At 40.7% G+C, this 25,187-nt stretch overlaps 1 long non-coding RNA gene across 1 annotated transcript; it reads right to left on the minus strand.

Annotated features, from left to right (window-relative positions):
• LOC108531407 (uncharacterized) lies at window positions 1-20,491 on the minus strand. The gene is made up of 4 exons (XR_001886158.1): window positions 20,297-20,491; window positions 5,947-6,196; window positions 1,201-1,279; window positions 1-156 (listed from the first exon to the last, which is right to left on the minus strand). It is a non-coding gene; the product is annotated as an uncharacterized LOC108531407 (long non-coding RNA).
• Between the last annotated feature and the right edge of the window lie 4,696 nt (window positions 20,492-25,187).

The following is a 25,187-nucleotide window of genomic DNA, read 5'->3' on the forward strand; positions in this document are numbered from 1 at the left end:
TGGCTTAAACAACAGAAGTTTATTGTTTCACAGTTCTAGAGGCCAGAAGTCCAAGATCACTGTGCAAGCAGGGTTGGTTTCTGGTGAGGTCTTGCTGGTCAGGTTGCAGATGGCCACCTTCTTGCTGTGTCCTCACATGGCCTTTCCTCTGTGCACCTGTAGAGAAGAAAGAGAGATCTCTAGTGTCTCTTTCTCTACCAATAAGAATACCAGTCCAATCAGATTAGGGCCCTACACTTATGACTTCATTTAACTTTAATTACCTCTTTAAAGACTCTATCTGTGAATGCAGTCATATGGGGGTTAGAGCTCCAATATATGAATTTTGGGGGAAGGGGAGTCAGGCATGATTTAGTTCATAAAAGTGATATTTAGTTTTATTTTTTAAATATTTGTTCAAATATAATATGCAGTAATAATTAAACATACACAGACCTCTAGAGAGGATTATGGCCCCAGGTCTAGCTATTGTCAGGGTCCGTATTCTTAGTGACTAGGACCATGTGTCTCAAAACTTTGCTAAAAATACATATTTCTTAGCTTCAGCCCAGGCTACTGAATCAGAATCTCAAGGGGTGGCATTTTTAAACAAGTATCACAGGAGATTCTTGGGTACACTGAAGCTTGAGAGCAACTGGACTCCTTTTCCCTTTAACTGTGACTAATTATTCTTCCAGATCCTTTCTATCTTTTATACCACGGGTTGGAAAACTTTTTTCTGTAAAGGGTCAGATTATCGTTTTAGACTTTTAGGGCCATACGGTCTCAACTGTGCCATAGTAGCAAGAAAGCAACCACAGACAACAAATAAACAAATGGCATGTCTGTGTTCAATCAAATTTTATTTACAAAACAGGCAGGTGGGGCTGTGGGCCATTTAACCAGAGGTATAGTTTGTGGACTCCTGGCCTAGACAGTCTATTAATGCTACCTACTCAAGAGACAACTGTGTTGAGGTTGGTTTTATATTTTCTTGAGGTGAGAACAAGAGTTGATTCTCTGAGATTCAGATTTAGAACAGAGATTCACGGCCAAATCATCAATAAACAATTTTGAATGCAGATTTCTGTGCTCTCCTCTCATCTACTGAGTCAGAATCTCAAGAAACCAGGACTCAGGACATCCTTAGGCTCACCAATGACCCAGATGCACAGACAGTGGAAGGGATTCTGGAAGAGGATGCAGCATGACCATACTTACTTTGCTCCAGGTAAGCTGGAGTGTTGCTGCTACAACCAGCAACTTCTCCTCCGCATGGCAGACACTGCACCCATGGCCACTGCAGGGGGAATTTCTTTTTTTGTTCAATGAAATCCAAGGAAATGGGAAAACTCACCTAAAGCTCGCCTGGACCTTAGCCTTTAGGGAAAATAGAGGCCGCATGATCCTCCTTGGGAAACTTCAATGGCTCAGGAAACCAGACACAGTCCTACTGAGCTACACGCAGGCCATTCCCACCATTCCCATCCCATTTCCTCAACCTCTGTGCCATCTCTTGAGGACAGGATTCTAAGAACCAAATGGGGAACTGAAATAAGTGTGTGCTTTAGAGTCAGATAAATGAGGGTTAAAATCATAGCTCTGCCATTTTTAAGCCAAGGGAATTCAATCAACATAGAAATGTTTACTTTCCCTGAACTTCAGTTTCTCTGTTTTCAAAGCAATAAAATGGGAATAACAATAAATACCTCATAAAGTCGTTCTGAAGATTTAATGAAATAGTGGAGCTGAAACTTGACCTATCACAGACACTTGCTTGGTGTCGGCAGAGGCTGAATGGGCACAAGCATTATTTTTAGTAAACGTTTAAATTTAGAATAATTTTAGATTTATAGAAAAGTTGCAAAGATAGCACAGAATTCACCTATACCCTGAGCCCAGTTTCATCTATTGTTCACAGTTTACGTTAGTGTGGCAAAAGTGACTCAATCAATGAACTAATATGGACACATTATTATTAACTAAAGTCCACACTTCCTTAAGGCTGCCTCAAGTGTCTTCGCTCTGTCCTATGCAGGTTCCCACATCACATTTAGTGATCTTATATCCTGAGCCTCTGGGAGACCCTGGCCATTTGTCAATCCTCTTGTTTTTCATAATCTGGACAGCCTTGAGGAGTACTGGCCAGGAATTTTGTAGAATAAATGTCCTTCAATTTGAATTTGTTAGATGTTTTTCTCATGGTCAGACGGGGGTGGTGGGTAGTATTTTTTATTTGTCTTCTTTCTGTAGTTTCCATTCAATGTTATTCAGATTCTCAGGTGATGAGCCATCTGACCCAGAATAACAAGGCCAGGAGGGAGAAACCTGTCATTATTATGGAATCAGGGCAGCCACAGGAAGGCGTAAGTGCAATAGCACTACACTGAGCTTAGATTTGCAAACAAAAAATGTAGGTCTCACTTGTTACACATGTGCTTGTTATAAAGTTAATTTGGGATTTTGTCCCAGGAATGGGTGCAAAGTAACAGCTCTTGCTAGTTCCTTAACCATAGGTAATAAGTAGTAATAAAAAGTTCTCTTTGTTCATCACCACTGAGTTGCAAAATTTGCAGGCAGTTTATATCTCTGTGTCATAAAATTTAAACAACAAGCTACTCCTTCAAGGTCAGTTAGTGAGACCTTGAAAGATCTGAGTCAGGCCATCAATAAAATATGGCAAAATGAGATCCATGTGGACAATCTGTCGTGTTCAAAAGTCTGAAATGAAATATGATCATCAAATGATACAGAAAATTTCAGCAGCTAAAATTCAGCTAGGTTACTTGAAAAAGTTGTCTGCACTGGATAGCATCTGTTATAGATGCCAGAGATACAGTTGCTATTAAATTGTGTAAAGTGTCTTTTAAGTAAAAACATCACATTTCTTTTCCACTATTATCAGGAACCAAGACATTTGCATATTATTGCAAAATGTATGCTGTCCAGAGGGTGTGTATGACAGACTTTGATGAAGCTAAAGCCAAGATCAAGGAAAACTAAATAGGAAAGATCCATTATTGACTCCCTTCAAGCACACACATAACTCCCATACATGGGAATGGCAACTGCATGTGCATATCAAAAGCTGAGTATTTGCTCAAGCTCTTAAGACTGAAAAATACAGTTTCCTCATCTGTGAAGCGAGCAGGCAGCACTAAATGGTCTCCAGGGTCCCTTCCAGATTGAAAGTCCCAGTGTCCTGTAATTCTATCATCCCAGCCTTTGATATGGAATACTCAATGAGAAATAAGCTCAAATCAGGCCTGACAGCCAAAATATAATGCAGAGAATCAGTCTTCCTACTCCTAATGCACTAACTGAATTAATGGTTTAATACATGGCTTGTCCTGACAAATTCCATTCTGTATCTGGTAGCAATACCAGCAGGGTAGGGGAAATCCTTGGAAAATGCAGCAGCAAGTGTCTATAATGAAAATGCCTGTTGAGCACAGTTTACTGTGGGCTAAGTTTAAAATCAGCCCAGATTGTTAAAGAAAAATACACATCAGGAGATTTTCCAGATTAGTTGGCTTTTTCCACACTTGAACTTTGGGAACTTGGAAGTCAGCCCAAGATCTCATAACTTGGCAACAAGGGGTGGGGTGGGCATGGGGGACGGATTTGGAGAGTGTAGAGAGAGAGGTTTCGATTTACTCTACTTCCCCCTATCTAACACTTTTCTGATATCCAACACAGTTCCTCTTCCTTTAATAAATCAGTAATACCAAAGTCAACAAACACGGGAAAGCTGACTAAACAGCAATTGACTCTGGCCTGCTGTAGTTACTACAATGAAATGATGCCATTAACTGGCCCTGGCCCCATCCAGCTCAGCGCTGAGATTTCTAATCTTACACAGCTGTGCAGCTCCTGGGCGCCTACAGCCCAGAGAGTCTGACTCAGGCCTGAAAGACGCCTCATCTTCGACTCTGCAGATCACCAAAGAGGGTCACTTAGTTTGCTTGCCCTTGCTACTCACAATGTAGCCAGGCAACATCAGCACCAGTTGGGAGCATCTGGCAGACTCTTGGGCCCCACCCCACCCCACCCAGAACTACCAAATCTCAATCTGCATATTAACTCCGCAGGTGGTTCCTATGCACACTGAATTTTGGAAAGTGCTGGCCTAGACCTTCCCTTTGCTTTCCTCTTTGGGAGAGAGAACAATGTAGCAACTTTAGGTCTTCAAGGCTTCAGTTTTCTGAAAGGGCACCAGATTCTAAGCATCATAAGAAGTGGCATCCAGGCCAGGCATGGTGGCTTACGCCTGTAATCCCAGCACTTTGGGAGGCCAAGACGGGTCGATCACCTGAGGTCTGAAGTTCAGCCTGGCCAACATGATGAAACCCCATCTCTACTAAAAATACAAAAATTAGCCAGGTGTGGTGGCATGCACCTATAGTCCCAGCTACTTGGGAGGCTGAGGCAGGACAATCGCTTGAACCCAGGAGGTAGAGGTTGCAGTGAGCCAAGATCTCACCACTGCACTACAGCCTGGGTGACAGAGCGAGACTCCATCTCAAAAAAAAAAAAAAAAAAGAAGAAGCTTCATCCAAAAAGAGAGTTTATGGTATTCTGCTCTGTGTGGCAGGTTAATTGAGACGGCCCTTTGTTGTTTGTTTGTTACCCATCCACAAGCAGACACAGAATCAGCATTTGGGGGATGCGGAGACCAGGGATGACTCCTTCCTCCTGGGAGACCTGGGATTCCAGTCTGTGCTCCATGCACAGGTGCTCCTGGGAGCGATTCTGGGTCATCAGACCAGAGAATCACACTCTCTGCTATCAGCATCCAACCTACTCGAGTCCCGACCCCACCCTGCCAGGAGAGTCCAGCAAGCCCCGACGGCCTGAGCACAGCTAGGCTGGACATTGGAGGCAGCCCTGGGAGATGGTATGTGGCCTGTTCATGGAGAAGCTGGGTCTACCTCCTGGCTACCTCATTTAGATGTGGTTGCATTTAATCACCATTTTTTGTCATTGTTGTTCCTTGAACAGATGAACCCCCATGCTTTCACAATGCCCCTTCTAACGTATTTTCACCGTACTCTAAACCATTGCTACTTAAGAGTGCAATCCAAGGACTACAGGCCATTGGCATGCCTAGGAGCCCATCACCTCTGCAAGGCTCCTGCCCCACCTGCTCCCACTGAGTCTAAATGTGAATTTCAAAAGATCCTGCATGATTTGTGTGCACATTAAAGTGAGAAACATTGTTGTAAACAACTACTGCATACCATGAAAAGACTGTTGGAAATGTGCTCAAAGAAGAGCCCTCCTCATCCTCTCCCTAACTGTACCATAACACAGAGCTAGTGCTGAAAAGATAACAGCACATGGTGTGTCTGTGTGATTACTTGTTTCTCAAAATTTGTTATTTAGAGGAGTATTTCTTGCAGTGGGCTTCTTTTTGACTTTATTTTGACCCACTAGTTCAGTACTGGTCCCAGTTCCCAAATAGTTTGTTTTTTATTGGTGAGATGGGGTGGTGGATCACTGAATTAACTGATGTCCATCTGCAACTAAGAAACTGGGTGGGTTCAGAGCCCTTCCTCTCACTGACTGCTTAACTTCTGTCCTCTACATTGTTGCTGTCCTTTTACGATGCTTTTCCTTGCTTCCTAGGCATGGTTCCTATATTACGTCCATCCTCAACCCTGTCTCTTCCTGGCCTTACTCAGCTTAATTCCAGAGCATGATTTATAAAATATCAGTCTAAATAACATACTAAATTTTATATATAAAATGATAGTCTCTAGAAATATGTCCAAGTCAGGTGTTTCTATGACATTTCTGGAGCCAAAAGCAAAATACTAAACACAGTTAAAAAGGAAACCTCACTTCTTCCATTAGTAATACCCAAACAGTGACATATTCAATGCCTGCTAAATTCTGAAACCTGGAAAAATGCAGCATTGATGTGACTTACCACTAGAAGCAATTAATAAGATTATAATGACTTACCAAAAGTTACCCTTTATGATTATGAATCTTTGTACATTGATGTCAGCGTTTCAACAATGTGACTTGTCTCTTGAGGACAGGAATCATAATTTAAAGTCATTCACCTTCCTAGTGCCAAGCAGTGCCCAGGATCCCATAGAGTGATGGCTGTGCTGGGAATGATGGTGCCAGTGATCACCAGGATGGAGATTTTGCCATTTTCAAGATGGGTTCAACCCTTTCAGGATGTAGATTTTATCTTGTAGTTATTCTGTTTTCCAGAAAGAATTAAGTTTAGAAGCAACTGTAAGAATAGGAAGTCTAGCAAAAAGACTCTTGGGTCCTTCAAGAATGATTCCTCTGCTACAAAAAAGGTTCTTCCCCTTTAGAAAGGAGAGCATGGGGCCAGGCACAGTGGCCCACACCTGTAATCCCAGCACTTTGGGAGGCTGAGGCGAGAGGATCACTTGAGGTTGGGAGTTCGAGAACAGCCTGGCCAACATGGTGAAACCCCTTCTCCAATAAAAATGCAAAAAATAGTCGGGCATGTTGGTGTGCACCTGTAATCCCCACTACTTGGGAGGCTGAGGCAGGAGAATCACTTGAACCTGGGAGTTGGAGGTTGCAGTGAGCTGAGATCATGCCTCTGCACTCCAGCCTGGGTGACAGAGCAAGACTCTGTCTGAAAAAAAGAAAAAGAAAAAGAAAGGAGAGCACTGGAGAACCTAAATTTTGGGTTTAATATAATTTCATCAACCATCATTTGAAAAAAGACTCCAGGTTCTCCAAAATGTAGCCAGGCATCAGCAACATCAGCACCACCTGTGAGCACATTAGAAAGGCAGACCCTTGGAAAACAGTTCTCCAACCTGCAGCAAATCCTGCTCTCTCCTTCTCCTTTAAAATGTAATATTTCCCTATAGACATTAGTCATATGTATCTATTTGGAAAATGAATTTATACCTAGAGCAAGGAGGTTAGCTTCAAAGTAAAGCCAGGAAGAGAAGGGGTTGAGGATGGATGTAATGGAGAAACCATGCCTAGGCAGGGAGGAAAAGCATCATAAAAGGACAGCAACAATGTACAGGAGAGAAGTTAAGCAGTCCATGAGAGGAAGGGCTCTGAACCCAGCCAGTTACTTAGCTACAGATAGATGTCAGTTAATTCCATGATCAACCACCCCCATCTCACCAATAAAAACCAGACTCTTTGGGAACTGGGACCAGTAATGAACTAGTGAGTCAAAATAAAGCCAATAGGTACCCATGCTTTCCCTTGCAGCTTCAATTCTAGCCACCACTCATACTTAACAATCAAAGTTTCATGAACTCACCTCTTTGAGCCTTTGTGTCTGATGCTAAGTCTAAAAAGAGTACCTTCTTCCTGCCTGACCCAACCTCCACTCATGCTCGAGGCCACTACTTTCCACAGTGAGTTTTTGCTGATATTCACACCTGCAAGGCTCCCTTGTGGTAGCCTGTGTTCACTCCTGTTGGAACTTATGAAATTATCTCTTTACTTGTCCTCTTCCTATCTCAACTGTTATCTCCTGAAACATAGAAGTAATTTTGTTTGGTTAATTTGTGCCTCATGTATTGCTAGGATATGTTAGATACCCAATACATATGTATCTAATCAACTCATGAATACTCTATGATACTTATTGATCAGTATTCTTAAATACCACCAGGTTCTCAAAAAGTGGCTCCTGCATGAAAAGAAATTATTTTCTAAATTACTGTTTCATATTTGTCTTTACATCCATCACTTATTCCTACTCTAAAGAAAAGGGGAAAGAAGCCTTGTTATAGCCACAGTTTCCTGTTCTCACTCATAAAATGTTCATTTTATGTTGCTGTTGGGATGTAGGTGGTTTGTGCAGGAACTTGGGGTGATAGAGGAAAGCCAGATGCAATGACTTTTTGGTCCTTTCCAAACTCCAGAAGATGTCTTCAGACATTTCTTTTTCTCCCTCTCTTTTCAAAATTAGGTGGGACCTTCTAGGTGCCACCACAATCTATCTCTACACTAATGATATTTATCTAGCTGCGGACATAAACTTTCAAACCTTCTCTTGACTCCTCACCCAGATCTGCCAGGAAAGCTCAGAATGGAGCAGCAGGAGGGGTGGAGAAGCACACTTCGTGCTTAGAGCATCTCTTTTCCTTCCCTCAAACTTCTACTCTCCCACTACTGTATTTTTCTAATACTGTCTACTTTTCATCATGGTTGAGAAGCTACTGAACAGGTGTTTCCTAAATTCTAGAACTAATGCCTGATTAATGAGCAAATTATTACAAAACAGTATACAACCTCCAGATGAAAAGCTTAATTGCAGAGTATTATGTCAGGACCTTAGAATTCATAGCATGTAATATGTACCCTATTCTATTGCTGCTGTCTAACCACTTCCACAATTTCTGCAGAAATTAGATAATTGTCTTTTTAAACTATAATTGTCTCAAAGGGAAAAAGAAAACTGTCATGACAGTGCAGTCCTTCCAAATAGAACTTCGTGATCAGTTAATTGACTTGGAGGCATCTTAAAGAAAATTTTAAGATCACCTAATCAAATCATCCATTTTCTAATTAGGTAAAGTGAAGCCCACAGAGGCTTTGGGGATTGCCCAAAGGCCAAGACTTGAGTCTCACAACATTTAATCTAATCTGGCATTCATCTCAGTAGTAGCTCTCAAAGTATGCTCCACAGACCAGTAGCCTCAGTATAACCTCGGGACTTATTAGAAATGCAGACTCTCCACCCCATCCATACCTATTGGATCAGGGCCTATTGTGGTCAGGCCTAGCAATCTGTGTTTTCACTGGCTCTCTAGGGTGTTAAGATGCACCCTCGGTTTGAGAACCAGTGCAGATGCACTACACACCATCCAAACATTGCTCAAAAGTAATGGGTAAGTCTTCTGACTCCAAGATCGCGTTGACCAGGGAGTGGGGTGGAGAGAAATATTCTGATAGTCAAAGGAAAGGTGATCCAACAAGAATAAAGATACAAAATAAGAAGGAAAAGTAGGCTCAGGACTCCAGTTGGAATGCCTGTTGAAGTAGCAGCAAGATCCCTGCTTAGCCTTAGGTATGAAATAGTGACTTTTCCCTTTCAGAAAATAGAACATGAGAGGATGGAGGAAGATAAAGAACTAGTTTCCCTTCCCAATCACTTCCTTAGCTCCAGAAAGTTTGCCTCCTAAGGAATGTAATCAGGAAATAAGATCCCAGTAGGATGTGGAGTAAGTTCTTTCTTCCACAAATCACCTGACAGTTTCCAAAGTCATTAGTCAGCATTTTCAATTCCACTCCTCCCACGTGTGGGGCTCAATCTCTCCTTCCTTTACACAGTGGAGAGCATGGCTTTCTTCCTGCGGCCCAGTGTCGCCAGGCTTATGTCTTCACAGCTCATTTCCAAGGAGATGGGGAATCTTACCTCATAGCTTTTGGCTTTCAAAATGCATGAGAAAACCCTTGTGGGTCTAGCTTGGTTATTCTGCTACAGCGTGGACTATGTTCCACAGACAGACAGAAGAGACACTATGATTAACCAGGTCTGCATCACAGAACTATGCTCTAAGCAACAAAAAGGTCACTGAAATTAGGGATCCCCACCAGTGACCCATGACAAAAATGAGTGGAAGATTGGTGTTCCCAGTGGAAATAGTGGAGAGATGGCTGCTATGTCCCTTCTCCCAGCATTGGCCTTACAGAGCCTCAGAGCAATGATATATCCTGATGATGTATCATTGATAACTAATGACTTTCTAGTTATCATGGATGATGATAAACTAACTTTTGTTATTAAACATTTTGCCATCACAGGACCCATTTATGTGGTTAACAGATTAGAGAAGGTGTGACACCGGGGGATTTGAGGGGGATGCAGTTCTTGGTGAAATTAAAACAGCAGATTATGGTAACCCAAAGTCCAAACACAGACATGACCCATGCTAATTCAGAACAGAGATTCAGGAACCAAAGGCCACACTATTCAATCTTGCTTCTATCTTATTCTATCAGGCTAAACCTTGAGGTGACAGTAGAAAGAGTATTATCCCTTCCATAAATCTTACCAAGGAGAAAGCTAACACCCAGAGGACTTTACTAACACTATTAATAGTAACAGAGCTGCCCCAGATCCTAGTTCAATGCCCTTACAATGATATCAGATTGCTTTTACACAAGAAAAAAGAAAGATAATCAGGCTTTCAAGGTAAGACCATCCTGGATGCTCATATACATTCTGATGATCACAGAAATAAGCAGAAAGGTGGTCAAATATATGAATATTGTCATTTATATGTTAGGGAACCAGAGGTGAATGTGTATCATATACTATGCTTTCTTTCTCCAAGTGAATTTTCTAATTAGAGTTCAAGTATGGTTCAACTGGGGATGGAGGGACTAAAATATGGAACTTTTATGGATCTGCTCCTGTGTCTTATTTTATATCAAATTCTTGACCATTCTCATGAGTTTAGATCTGATTTATGATGACTTAGGAAATTGCATATAGATCCAACACTGCTGAAATAATGTGACCATCTGAAAATGAAGGTGAGGAAAGAGTCTTAATCCACTCCAGGAGGTAATTTAAAATCTGAGGGGAAAAATAGATAAAACATGGAGGAGACCAGCAGCAAAATAAAACCTGGCAATGCTGTTCCTGATTGAGAAGCTAGGGAGTGGAGAAGCAGCAAGCTGTGCACAGTTGGAAAATTCAGGGAGTGATCATTTCAGTGACCAGTTTTTGAACATGTCAGTTTAATTATTATGCATCATAGTTGACAGCAATGCATATGGAACCAATTACAGCACATGTTAAAATCAATTATTGCATATTTCAGCTATCCTAAACACTGGAAAAAGCGTTCTATGCATTGCTGCAGATTTCAACTCCACTAATCATTTTTACTATCATGGTTCAACAAGAAAAGGAAATATATATGTGTGTGTGTGTGTGTGTATGTATTTGTATAAAAGTATACATATATATCTATACTGAGAAAAACACGTTTCACAACTAACATCAAAGGCAAAGCACAGAAACAGTAGCAATAGATAGAAAAGTTTCAAACGTTTGTTCTTACAGAAGTCTAATCTTCCATCCTGCTTTTTCGAAGAGAAATAACAAAAAATAAAATTCCTTGCTATCTCCCAAGCACTGTTTTGATCAATTTAATCCACTTTGGCCTCTTTACCAGCAATGAGGTCCATTCTCAGCTGCTGTCTACTGGCTATTTTGGTCTAAAATGTTTGCCTTTATTGTTTACCCTGTTTCTGTGGCCTTTTCTCCCCCTTCAGATTTCTAACTCAAAAATTCTCCTTCAAAGTTCACAGCTTATTCATTTTCTGTTTACTTTTATATGCACCAACAAATAACTGGGTTATTGAAAAATGAAGGTGAGGAGGAGGAGGAGAAGGAAGGTGAAAAAAGTGAAGGTGGATGGCATTTGCCATTCCTCGGAGATTTGCACATTTGCTGGTTGTATTAAATCAGCAGCCTGTATGGTGTAGTGAGCTCCAAAATACGTTTCCTGTGAAGAAGGCTTATATTCTGAAAATTTGGATTTCTACTTCCTCTTCACCATGCATAACAAAAGTGAGCTGCAGAAAATCCATTGTCTGAACTGCACTGAAGGCTTGGGGACACACACTGGTGTCCCATGGTGATAATTTATCTATGCAAATCCTCCTGTCCTGAGATGAGGCAGGAGCTCCAAGGTGACTGAGCATTCCAAAAAAAGCCACACGCCTCACAAAACTTGGCTCCAGGGAGCAGGTGGGTGTGGATCCCGGGAAAGGGATCAGTGGTGTCTGAGTCAAGAAGAACCCAGTGGTCCAAGCAAGAGCAAAGAAAAACAGCCCATGTGGTTTAGTCAAGAGAGCGCCGGGCGGGATGTTGGGAATGCTGACTTCTCTGCTCAGCAGCTTGCCCAGCTGGGGCAAGGTACTCAATGCCTCGTTGTCCTCCAGACTGTCACCTGGCAATGAGGGAAGTGTATCAAAGAGAGAACGAGGCCTCTGAATTGCTTCAGGGCCCATAAAAGGAGGACTGCTCCATTTTAAAGTTTTTGAGGATCACGGTGGGAACCATTTATGCTTGTTTGTTCTGTGACTAAACGATGGACCCCAACTTGTGCCAGCTGCCCTTTCTTCCTTCCTTCCTTTCTTCCTTCCTTTCTTCCTTCCTTCCTTCTTTCCTTCCTTTCTTCCTTCCTTCCTTCACTTAAGAAGTACTTATTTTGAACTAGCCCTAGAGATACCCATTCTCCTCTAGTGGAGGTGATAGATTACCAGCGAAGACAAGTGCATCAATAACCACATGGACATTAAGGGAAGTAAAACAAGACCCAGGCCCCTGGGTTGTGTTTCAGATAAAGGGAGAATCTGCACTATACTGTACACATGCCTGTGATCTGCCACAAAGGGAGTATGGTGGGAAAGTGGAGGAGAAGGAATCCAACATTGCCCCTTCCCAAGAATTTGATGAACTCTTAAGTCTGCATTGTGATTCAAATGATTTAAAGGGTATCTTGTGTTCCATTCAATAAGGGGGGACCTAGGCTATGTGAGCTGAATAGGAAAATCTGCTAGTGGCCATTTGTGAGTTGGAGGACAAAGCTCAGACATAGTTTGGGAGGAAGGAGTTTCATCAGTCAGGGTCCCAGAAGAATATGGAATTCACCCATATGGTTCAAATGTAGAAACACTGTCCAAGGGGCAGCAGACGGAATGTAGGCAGAGTGAACCAACAAGGGTTGGGAGGCCCCCAGAGACGAACAGCAGCTTGGAGCAATTTGGATCTATTACTGCCCTAGGAGACACTAGGAGCTAAGGAAGAGGGCTGCACGGGGGAGCACCCACCAGAAGGGAAGGGTGCAGCTGCTACTGGAACTGTGATCCCAAGGCAGGGAGGGAGTGGAGGAAGAAATGCCCCATCTCTCTTCTGTTTGCTGATGGTCTTCGACAGAGCCCAGATGTGGCAGTCAAGCAGATCAGTTCCTCAGCAAAGAAAAACGTATGTTTATATGGCTGGAAGTGGCCAGAACAAGGGCTCCAGCAGCCCCAGAACATGCCCGGTTGCCCAGGGTTCAGGGACCATTATCTCAATGTATGTGTAACCAAATCTGACACTCAAATTTGGATGCTCTAGAACATAATTCACCCCAGCAAAGGTGTGCAAGGAGAGTGCAAGACAGGCCAGCACTAGATGAAGAGACCTAGGAGCAGTGGTGTAGAGCATCATGTCCCCAGCATGCTTTGGGCAGGCTTATGTGGTCAGGGAGGGAGGCTTGGGAGAGAACCTCAGAAAAGTTGAGAAAAGTCCTAGAAGGCTTTACTAAAGCATTTGTACTTGATTCTAAAGCAATGAAAACAAGCTTTTAAGATGAGCCCACTCACTTCACCTCTCTGTTCAGAAACACACAAGTGCTTTTGACCCCAGTGGGTTCAATAACAAGCTTGTGAGTAGATGCAAGTGGCTTCTATAAGTCAAAGCTCATCAGAAAAGCCATCAGTAGTTTCATGTAGTTAAGAGCATGGGTTCTAGCCTTGGGTACACCACTTACCAGCTGTGTGACCTTGGGCAAGTTACAGACAGTTCCTCAGTTTCCTCGTCTGTAAAATGGTGATAAAAATGGCACTGACTTCATTAGATTGCTTGAGGAGTAAATGAGCTCATATTTGAAAAGATCTGAGAACAATAATTAGTATCCATCTTCATAGCAGCCACATATAATGCATAATAGTTACAAATTCAAAAGAGATATTATTGTAACACTTACCAACTGACCAAGAACATTGAAAACATACCCCTGAAGAGCATTCATAAAGAGCTTTCAGCTATAAATAAGAATCAAGAAAATATTACTGGTCCTAGGCTGCCAGCTCATCAAAATTGTCCCAGACAAGACCACAGAGCAGAACAGACATCTGAGGGTTTTTTGCATATACTCCCTTATGACAGAGAGAATGGCCACATACAGTCTAATGCTGAACGTGCACACGTTGTGAATATTTCCAGACCTACAAAGCTTCTAGGTGGCATGTCACAGCATTCTAGAGGCAAGCTGTCAGTGTCACAACACAGAACTTTGTGAAGGCATCTCAGAGCCAGAGGAGTAGACAGCGGAGACCAGCTCCCAGGTCATCTGCCTGTAACCCTCACTGTTGCTAAAATATTCCAACAAATTACTCTTACCATCCCATCTGATTCACTTGGTATAAGCAGAAAGTGCAGACACCCATGTGTGGTCTGAACCACATGACCCTTCAAATAAAAAATATAAAATATGTCATTGTATTTCCCCAATCCTCTGCAAAAGAAAATGCAATTTTTTTTCTCTTTTTCATTTTTCTGTTGACGTTCATAGCTCTACAGTTAACATTTGGTCTTCTAAAATGTCTGATATAGAGGTATCAGAGGTTTAGGCAACTGAAAAAGCGGAAGCATAAGGAAGGTGTTTCATAGTTTATCAAACCGTGAGTACTGATACCTCATTAATTTTTAATGCTTCCTTCAACCAAGGCGAGGCAGCGTTTTCCTTCAGCAATCTTAATGATGCAAGGCCTGCCACTCACACAGGTGCTAATGGCAAAGTAATTTTGAGGTTTCTGGATGAGACAAACATTCCACATTTGTAGAACAAACATTCAGGAGGGATCCAATGTCAATGTTTCCTACGGATTTTTATTTAATAGCTCTGCTGCCTGGCCTGCTGGGATGCTCTCAGGAAGGGACACTGTTGTCCAGTCAGTCCTCACTGAATCACCCATGCCCACTATAGCTCAGACATGCTCACATTGTCCTCACTCCTCACCACACCCTGGAGAGGGCATCCTTCCTCCGCATGCTGTTCAAAAATCAACACAGCAGAAGAGGAGCCACAAGATACCAGGACCGACCCAGAAAGTCTCTGCAGCATTATTAAGGCAAGGGTGCTCCAGAACAGTTGTTCTTAAAATGCAATTCTGCAGTTCACACAGGAACTTGTTAGAAATGCAAATTCTCAGGCTCTACCCCAGACCTTCTGAACCGGAAACACTGGCGATGGAACCTCCCTATCTGTACATCAACAAGCACCCCCCCCCCAACACCCGGCAACAAGTGATCCGATGCCTACTGAGCCAACCAATCAAAAATTACACAAATGCAAATGTGGTTTTGTGTAAGCAAGGTTAGTACTTTATCTGCATGGCGAAACCCTACAACACATAGGTCACATCTGTTGCTCAATCTAGAGAGAAGGGACCTAGGGTCCAAATGTCAGTAGAGGCTTCAGGACATTGAGGAACTGCCCTTGCCATTATGTGGAAAGAGAGAAAAGGTGAAGACTACCCCTGCTCCCTCACCCAGCAAAACCAAAATGCTCTAAAGGGTATAACTTAACAGAGCCATTTAATGATCAGAAAGGGGCTTCCTTTGTCAGTCAGAAGGAAGGAGGTAAAAGGAAGCAGCACATTCTGCAGTGAGGGAGAGAAAGCCCTTTTGGCAATCTAGTGCAAGCCCAGTTAGAGCATGGTTTTGGAGCCTCTGCACAGCGGGTCTGGGACCACAGTCTTTGGGATGATGTGACACTCCCTCAACAACCTGGCAGACCACAATGACAAGAAGGGTGGTGATAGATGATACTGGATCAATTACTTGGATTCCACCACTTAAGTAGGAGGAACTTAAATGAGAGCTAGAACTCCAGCCACCATGCTATGCAGGAAAAGGAATAGAAAAACAGCTTATGATTTTTGCTTCCTGGCTGGGAAAGGGTCTGCTATGCAAGCAATAAAGTGGTTTGACCTGCTTGTTTTGACACCATGTATGCAAAGCTTAGTCTGTCTTGAGGATTTTAGAACACTGCGCCTAGAATTTTATAGCCTCATGTTCTATCACAATTCCAAAAAGACATCTGCATGAAAACAAGAGGTTTGGAATCTATTTAACAGAGCTACAGTCCTGATGTAGAGAAGAAATAATATTCAGATGGCATCCTCTGTCTATCCATGGTGGCTCAATACCTGCCTTCAGCCTTCTAGGGACTTTTCCTTGCACTTCCTACGTAAACTCTTCCTTTAGCCAAGCCAGCTGCCCTCACTGTCACAGCCTCCAGTGTTCAACACTTCCTAACTCTATGCTTTGGCCTATCATGCCCTCTAGGCTGAGTGCTGCCTCAACTCCCTCTCTGGTTGCTTGCTCTCAGGACTCTCTTACTCCTCTGCATCTTCACTGTTCAGTTTCCCTCTCTCTGACTTTTCCCTTCTTTTTGTGTGTTCATAATGCTCTGCCCTGTGCTGTGCACTTGGACTGGCACAGGAAGTAACCCTTGTGAAATCCGTGCAGGCGACCAGGTATACAGGTTTGGCCCTCAAAGCAGTCGATTTGTACATAACCAGTTATTTACATTTCAATTCCCAAATTTTACCAAGGCAAATTGCTGAAATTAAAGTAATATCTGTTTACAATGGCTTTAAAAAGGATTTTTTTTCTTTCAAGTATTTGCCAGATTAGAAACACACAACCTATGTTTCAGAAAACTGAGGCACAACAGGTATGGAAAGAGCCCAGCAGTGCTTGCCACTCTCTTAGACTGAGAAGTGAGGTGGGCTCTTCCTGCAGAGGGTAGAAAAACGGGGTGAAGTAAAGGAAAGGTAACAAGATTGAGTCCACCCATTCTATCCATCTGTATCAGTTCATTTTCACAGTGCTGATAAAGACATACCCAAAACTGGGAACAAAAAGAGCTTTAATTGGACTTACAGTTCCAGAGGGCTGTAGGCAGGAGGCAAAAGGCACTTCTTATGTGGCAGCGGCAAGAGAAAAATGAGGATGAAACAAAAGCAGAAACCCCTGATAAATCCATAAGATCTCGTGAGACTTATTCACTATCACAAGAATAGCAAGGAAAAGACTGGCCCCCATGATTCAGTTACCTCCCCCTGGGTCCCTCCCACAACATGTGGGAATTCTGGGAGAAACAATTTAAGTTGAGATTTGTGTGAGGACACAGTCAAACCATATCACCATCCATCCATCCATTCATCCATCTATCTAATCATCCATCCATCTATCCATCCATCCATCCATCTATCCATCCATTCATCCACCATTCATTCATCTGTCATCCATCTATCCATCCATCCACCCGTTCATCCATTCATTCATCTATCCATCCACCTTTCCCTTCATTCATCAATCTATCTATAGATCCATCCATCCATATATTTACATATGTCTATCTACATATTGTTATAAAATTATATTACATATTATAAAATTATACTAATATACTATTATTAGGATATAGTTTCAATGGTTATAACAAAAAAAAACCCGTACCAATGGTGACTTAAACAAGATAAGATTTCTTTCTCGCTTGCTTAAATACATAGGCTTAGGCAATTCTGAACTGATGTGGTGGCTCAACAGCATCAAGGACTCAACTTCCTTAGTTCTCTCTTTGCTGTCCTCAATGATTAGATTGCACCTCCTGGTCTCATGTGGCTACTTCAGCACCCACTGCCATGTGCAGAGCACAAGGGACAGAAGGAAAGATATGTGCAGGACTGAGAGGTGATATCCACCATCGCCATTCACATACCTCTGACTGTAAGTTTAGCATGTGGCCACCAGCACTTTAAAGGTTCCTCTGGACAAGGGACCGCACTCAGTATACACTCAGATAAACTATTACTAAAGGAAGAAGGATGAAAGGGATATTGGATACCTGTATCTCTGCTGTACTGGCTATCCTGATTTAACAATGTAGAAATTCCTAAATTATAAAAGATATTCACAGTTATACAAAATTATTTTCCACAGAAAGCACTAACGTGTATGGGCTGTTTGCCATCGTGTGCCATCTGTCACTCCAGCTTCCCATTGCCATTGTCATCTTGACTGGGCCCTACCACAGCACACCATTTCTGGGTGGAGATTAAGTTCATAGACTGTTAAACTTTCCTCTATGTTTGTAAACTTATTTTATAGAGTGGGATTTATTATAAATGTTATGCAATTTTATTATAAAATAATTCAAAAATGCAAATAAGCAAACAGAAGGAGAGGAGAAGGAGAACAAAAAAGAAGAAGGAAAAGAAAGAAAAGCATTTTGTGGTTCTATCCCACAGAGATCATGATTTGTAATTATTTGGTGTACATCACTTTATTTATTATTTCTCCACCAAAATAAAATTACAAAGTATATATGACCTTGGAACTTAGTCACCCCCTACTTAACACATACACTTAATAGTACAGTATAAATTTGGTTCTATCTGAATACAACAACATTTCTGCAGGAAATTTGCTAATATCTATTACAATATACCACTGTAAAGATGTTTTTAAATTAATCTAACTATTGTTGAAGATGAAAGTTTTACCACTGAAAACAATAAACAAATTCTGTGGAAATACAGAGCTAAAGCAATGGAAAAACTACGTTATCAGCATTTATGCTTTGAAATCTTAGATTCTTTGGGCAGTCAGTAAGCAAAAAGAGGACAAGAGAACTGGAATCAGTGTTTTATCAGCAAGATCATATTTGCAAAACTATCTTATGAACAAGGGTAAGTGGAGAGGTTCATTCCTTTCAAGAGAAAGAATTCTAGAATACATTCCATTACCAATATTCATCCCTATGTGAAGATGATCAAAAATATGTACATTGAAAAAAAGAAAAAGAGGATAAAAGATTGTACTGATGTCCCAAAGAGAACAGATTGCTCTATTGTAGCTGATGTTTTCCTCTTTCCCTATAATCAAGCATCAAAGGCCCTAACAGACAATGGCTAAGTTGTCCCAGATGGCGGCACACACATATGGGAAAAGAAGATCGGTGCATGACTGTGCTGATGGGGATAGGACACATTTCCTAAATGTCTATCCAGGAGTACAAGGCAGGCCTGGCCAGACCAAGGCTACAGACACATCGAAAGAATTGGAAACCTGACAGTTCACCAACCGAGGAAGCCTATTTGGGTGCCAGTCATACAAGCAGCATGCGTAGGTTGCCTCTTGTCTGCAACAGCATCTCGTACTCATTAGCCCACTGGAGCCTCGTGCTTCCAGGGCAAATGTGAAATAAATTAAACCGACAGGGTCCTGCTTTGCAAGAATTTATGTCGTCTTTTTTTTTTTTCATGGCCATATTGGGTCCCGAAAAGGGCTTCCTCCTCCAACCCTAGCCCCAGCTTGCATCCTGGCCAGGTAACCTAACATTTATAAAATACCTCATTCTCCACATTTAGCTGGAGAGACAAATCCTTGAAGACATTAGAGATATGTTTTGCTTAAAAGCAAATTCTGATATATAAGATATAAGCATGGGGTAACTTTTTATTCTACAAAATAATTCTGAACTTGTAGAAGAATTTCTCAGACAATTCTCAGTGAGCTTTTTAAGTAAGAGGCAATTTACAAAACCATTCATACTCAACTTTTTTCTGAGAATTCATCTATTGTGTAAAGTTAAGTACAACCACATTGTTAGAGTAATCATAATTAGATCGGTTATTTCATACAATAAAAGCCACTAGTAACATTGTGTCTTATGGTTGACAAAGCACTTTCATAACTATGATCTTTCATAACTATGACCCTACAACAACCTCCAGTGAGGTAGTAATTACTATTCTCTCTGACACACTAATGAAGACAACTGAAGCTCAGAGAGGTTGAGTAACTTTTTAAGAATACACAGCTAGTGGATGGTAGAAATGGGGCCAGAATCCATTTCTTCTGACTTAACCATACTTTCCTTTCATTTCAACTCTTGTGGTATAGAACCAGGATGACCACGTGTCCCAATTTTCCTGGTATCACCCCTGTTTAAGCCTTTTCCACAGAATATATTTATTAAGAATGTTTTCTTTTATTCTCAAAAGTGACCCTATTTGTATGATAAATGACAGAACAGTCTTTTATGCTCCATATTTTACAGGATTTAAGATTTCTTGTGATGCCACATAGGGATGGAGAACAGGGAAAGAGGTATAAAGACCAAGTAGGCTCAAGAATCCTTAATTGCATTTCAACTGCAGTACTCATACCATTATCTGTTTTTGTATATTTGTTCTGTTTTTAAACAAAATGGAAGACGGATACTACTCCTTTAAAAGGTTGTAAAGCCTTTTATCCATAAAAATAGTAGCAGATGTAAGACTATGGAATACACATCATTAGTACAATCTAACCACTACAGGTGGAAAATAATGGATTCTAATACCAACATTGAGAGACTTATACGTTCAACAAAACAAAGCATAGGCTATCATATCACTTAAGACTGGTGGTTGCTATTAACTGAAAATCCGATTCACTGATTTAATTAAAAAGTAAAGAGAAAAAATAATGACAGTATTGACTCACATAGCTAAAAAGTCTGGGACTAGATCCAGATGCTCCAAGCTGTCATTAGAAGTTGGTTTCTCCATGTTTCACGTCTGCCTTACACTCTAATGGATCCATTCTCAAGATTTCTACTGCTCCCTGAGAGTGCAGGGTTTATATAGTGTCAGCAATCTCAGCAAAATGCTTTGCGTCTGCCTGATTGGTCTTCCTGTCTCCATTCAAAGCAATCAGGACAGCCAAGTGAAAGCAATGCTCAGATTGGCCCATAGGAATTGCCATCCACATTCTGCACCTGGAGGTGGGATCGGCCCAAAGTGCGTGTCAGGAGAGTAGAGGAAGACAGATTACACCAAGAATGAAAGAGGGGAAATCATTATAAACCATTTAGCTACTAAAAGGGGGAAAATGTATACTATACCGTACTCTCACATACTACAAATAACTCCACGCTGGTAAACTAGATAACTTAGATAAAAACAAGGTGATGTTGCATTTTGGAGGTGAAGATTCCATCCTTCCTTTTGCACCCATATCCTAGATTCTTGGGGTAATCTGTCTTCCTCTGGTCTCCTTATAAGTGAGAACATGTGGTAGTATTTGACTTTCTGTTATTTGATTTAAGATAATGATCTCTAGTTCCACCCATGTTGCTGCAAAAGACGTGATTTCACTCTTTTTTATGGCTGAGTAGCATTCCATGGAATATATTTATATACTACCACATGTTTTCACTTATAAATGGGGCCTAAAAAAAGGTGTACATATGGACATAAAGTGTGGAATAATAAATATTGAATACTTGGAAGGGAGGAAGAGTAGGAAGAAGGTGAGGGATGAGAAATTACTTAAGGGGTACAAATGACACTGTTTGGTTCAGGCTTTACCACTATGCAAAATATCCGTGTAACAAAACTGTGCTTGTACTCCCTAAATTTACACAAATAGAAAAAAGGAAAAAAGAACTCAAAAGGAGATAAATAGTCTACTATATTTACGTAGCTATTTCTGTTTATCTTCTTTTATTTTTGAAGTTCCAAGTTCCATCTCTTATCATTTCCCTTCTGTCTGAAGAATTTTTTAAGCAATTCTTTTGGCACAGATCTGATGGCAATAAACTCTCTTAGTTTTCCTTCATTTGACTATGTCTTTGGTAATCCTTCATTCCTGAAGGAATTTTTTGTTGAATATAAAATCCTGGTTTGATAATACTTTTCTTTCAGCATTTGAAAACTTGTGTCACTTCCTTCTGGTCTTCATGGTTTCTCAAGTATCCCAGTACTTAATGCATCATTTTGCCCTGGCTGTTTTCCAGGTTTTTCTTTGTCTTTTGTATTTAGAACTTTAATGTATCTGGGCATTGATTTATTTGGGTTTATTATGTGTTGGGTTTACTCAGCTTCTTCAATCTTTCCCTTTGTCTCTTTTACCAATGTGAAAAGTTTTCACTCATTGTTTTTTCAAATATTTTTCTACACCAGACTCTTTCTCCTGTCTTTTTGGACTCTGATGACATGAATATTAGACTTTTCATTATTGTCCCACAGCCCATGAGGTTCTCTTTTTTTTCTTCTCTCAAATTTTCTATGTTGTTCAGATTAGATAATCTTTTTTGTCTATCTTCAATTTTACCGACTTTTCTCTTTCTTCTCCTTACTGCTATTAAGCCCTTTTATTGAGTTTAGGTCTTCTTACAGCTTCTATTTGTTTGCTGAGACTTTCTATTTTTCCCCTTATTTCAACAGTGCTCACAATTTCTTCTTGGGGCATTTTTAGAGTAGCTGCTTTAAAACCTTTGTCAGGCAGTTCCAGCATCTGTGTGTTGTCATCTGTTGACTGCCTACCCTTGCAAGCACAGATTTTCCTCATTTTTCATATGATGAGTAATTTTGAAGTGAATCTTAGACATTTTATTTCTTGTGTTACAAAACTCAGGATCTTGCTTTAATTCCATACAGAATGTTAATATTTTTGTTTTAGTGGCAAATTGACCTGATTAAATTAAGCAACATGTTCCAATTTACCTCCTGAGAGCTGTGGTTCTAATCTCAATTCACTTTTCAAAGCTTTGCAGTGCAATTCATGGAGAAATGATAGTTTTTCAACAAATGGAGCTGTAACAACTGTAATTTCACATACAACAAAATCTAGATACAAAGTTTACAACTTTCACAAAATTGATTCAAAATGGACCATAGACCTAAATATGAAATCCAAGCTATAAAACTTTTAGAAGATAACATAGGAGAAAATATAGCTGACCTTGGGTTTGTTGATGAGCTTTCAGCTACAACACCAAAAGCATAATCCATGAACAACTGATATTAAATTTCATTAAAATTTAAAACTTCTGCTCTGCTATTTAAAAATTTAAAAACAGGCCAAAGACTTACAGGAAATACTTGCAAAACACTTATCCAATAAAGGAATTGTATCCAAAATAAATAAGGAAATCTTAAAACTCAAAAAGAAGGAAATGAACAACCCATTGAAAAATGGGTAAAAGATCTGAACAGGCAGCTCACCAAAGAAGATACATGTGGCAAGTAAATATATGAAAAGAAGTTTAACATCATGACATTAAGGAGTTGACAATGAGAAAAACAATGGAATACCACTACACACTAGTTAGAATGACAAAAAAATAAAACAAAAAACAAAAAACAAAGCAATACCAAGCGATGGTGATGACGTGGAGCAACAAGAACTTTCTCCTTCATTCCTGGTGGGAATGCAAAATTTCACAGCTACTTCGGAAGACAGTTTGGCAATTTCTTATAAAATTAGACTTATTCTTACCATACTATCCAGCAATTTCTTTCCTGTTTTCTAAAATGAGTTGAAAACTTACATCCATAAAAATCTGCATATTCATGTTTATATCAGCTTTATTCATTATTGCCAAAAGCTGGGATCAAGCAAGATGTCTCTCAACTGATGAATGAATACACAAACTGTGGTAGATTTGGAACGTTATTCAGGAATTAAAAGCAATGAGCTATAAAGCCACAAAAAGACAGAAAGAACCTTAAATGAATGTTGCTATGTAAAACAAGCCAAAAAGAAAAGACTATATATTATAGGATTCCAACTATGAAACATTCTGGAAAAGATAAAACTATAGAGACAGTAAAAAGATCAGTGGTTGTGAGGACTTTGAGGTTCAGGGAGGGATGAATAGTTCAGCATGAGGGATTTTTAGAGCAGTGTAAGTATTCTGTGTGGTACTGTAATGTTTGATACGTAGCATGCATTTATCAAAACCCATAGAATGTACAACACAAAGAATGAATCCTAATGTATGTAAACCATGGCCCTTAGCTAATAATAATGTATCAGCATTGGCTCATCAATTATAACAAATGTCCCACACCAACACAAGATGATAATAATGGAAACCATGAGTAGGGGAAGTGGGGTCATATGGGAACTTGATATTATCTACTCAATTTTCTGCAAACTTAAAACTGCTCTAACAAATAAAGTCTACTAATTAATTTTTTTAACTCAAAGAAACAAAAAGCCTTGGCAGTGTTCTTTACATCTATCACAGCAGCTAGCCCCTAGCAGCTGGTCTAGGCCTGGGCAGTGATCTGTCTCCTGCTCTGCTCTCAGCATCCCCCATGCTTATTACATCAGACCCATGTCAACCGTGAGGACCACTCTCCTGGGTGCCTCTCTCTCCATAATCTCCCAGGAATTTCCAGCTCCCTCAAGTACTGTTTTAGGTTTTCCAGCAACAAAGCCAGGACTACACACTATTCTGACATGCACTTCTGTAACTATGCATCCAAGGCCAAGGGGTAGAAGGAACAGAGAAAAAAGTAGTAAATTCACCACTAACTTTGGCACTTTAAATTCTGGTTGTTTTTTGAGTCACTTTTCAGAGTCCTCACAGCTGCCCTGTGCCTTATGTTCAGGTTTTATAGCCACAACCAGTGAGTGAGATGAGTGAAATGTGCTCCCTCCATTATACCTGGGACCAGGACTTCTCATTATTTATTTAGACACTCCAAAGACCAGAGCCAAATGGACAAATATGCTGTAAAATGAAGTGGTCTGCACACCTCGAAAATGCCAAGGTTAAGTTAGACAAAAAACACTGAGGAAGTGGCCAAAATTAAAGCACACTGAAGAAACAAAACATAACAATAAAGGATAACAATATGGCAAAATTTAAATACAGTCTGTGGATTGAATAGTAGTGTTGTATCCTTTTTAAATGTGCTGATTTGGTAACTACTATGGTTATGGAAAGGGGTATCCTTGTTCCTTGGATATACACACCAAAGAATTTATGGGGCAGAGGGCATGATATCTTTAGCTCACTTTCAAATGGTTCAAAATTCACATAAACACACACACATATGCACGTGCACACACACTCACACACACACATCCCTGCACATGCAAGAAGGTTGAAGGGTGCAGAGGAAGGAGAACCATCAGGAGGATCAGGAGACCCAAGTTCTGGTCCCACTTCCCCTATAAGCCTGCACTAGGGCCAGTCATCAACTTTGTGGTGCCTCGGTTTCCTCTTATAGAAGGTGGGATAGGATAAGTGACCCCTAAAATTGCCTCAAACATGCCAAATGTGTGTATATAAGAAGGATGGAGTTCTGTCTCCATGGAACTCTCACGAGTACTGAGGCTTATGTGGTAAAAGAAAGAGATGGGGGAGAGAGAGAGAAAGAGAGAAGGAAGGAAGGAAGGAAGGAAGGAAGGAAGGAAGGAAGGGAGGGAGGGAGGGAGGGAAAGAGAAAGAAAGAAAGAAAGAAAGGAAGGAAGGAAGGAAGGAAGGAAAGAAGGAAAAAAGAAAGAAAGAAAGAAAGAAAGAAAGAAAGAAAGAAAGAAAGAAAGAAAGAAAGAAAAAAAGAAAGAAAGAAAGAAAGAAAAGAAAGAGAAAGAAAGA

The sequence above is a fragment of the Rhinopithecus bieti genome, unplaced genomic scaffold (genome assembly GCF_001698545.2).
Source record: "Rhinopithecus bieti isolate Rb0 unplaced genomic scaffold, ASM169854v2 scaffold_8927, whole genome shotgun sequence".
NCBI lineage: Eukaryota > Metazoa > Chordata > Mammalia > Primates > Cercopithecidae > Rhinopithecus > Rhinopithecus bieti.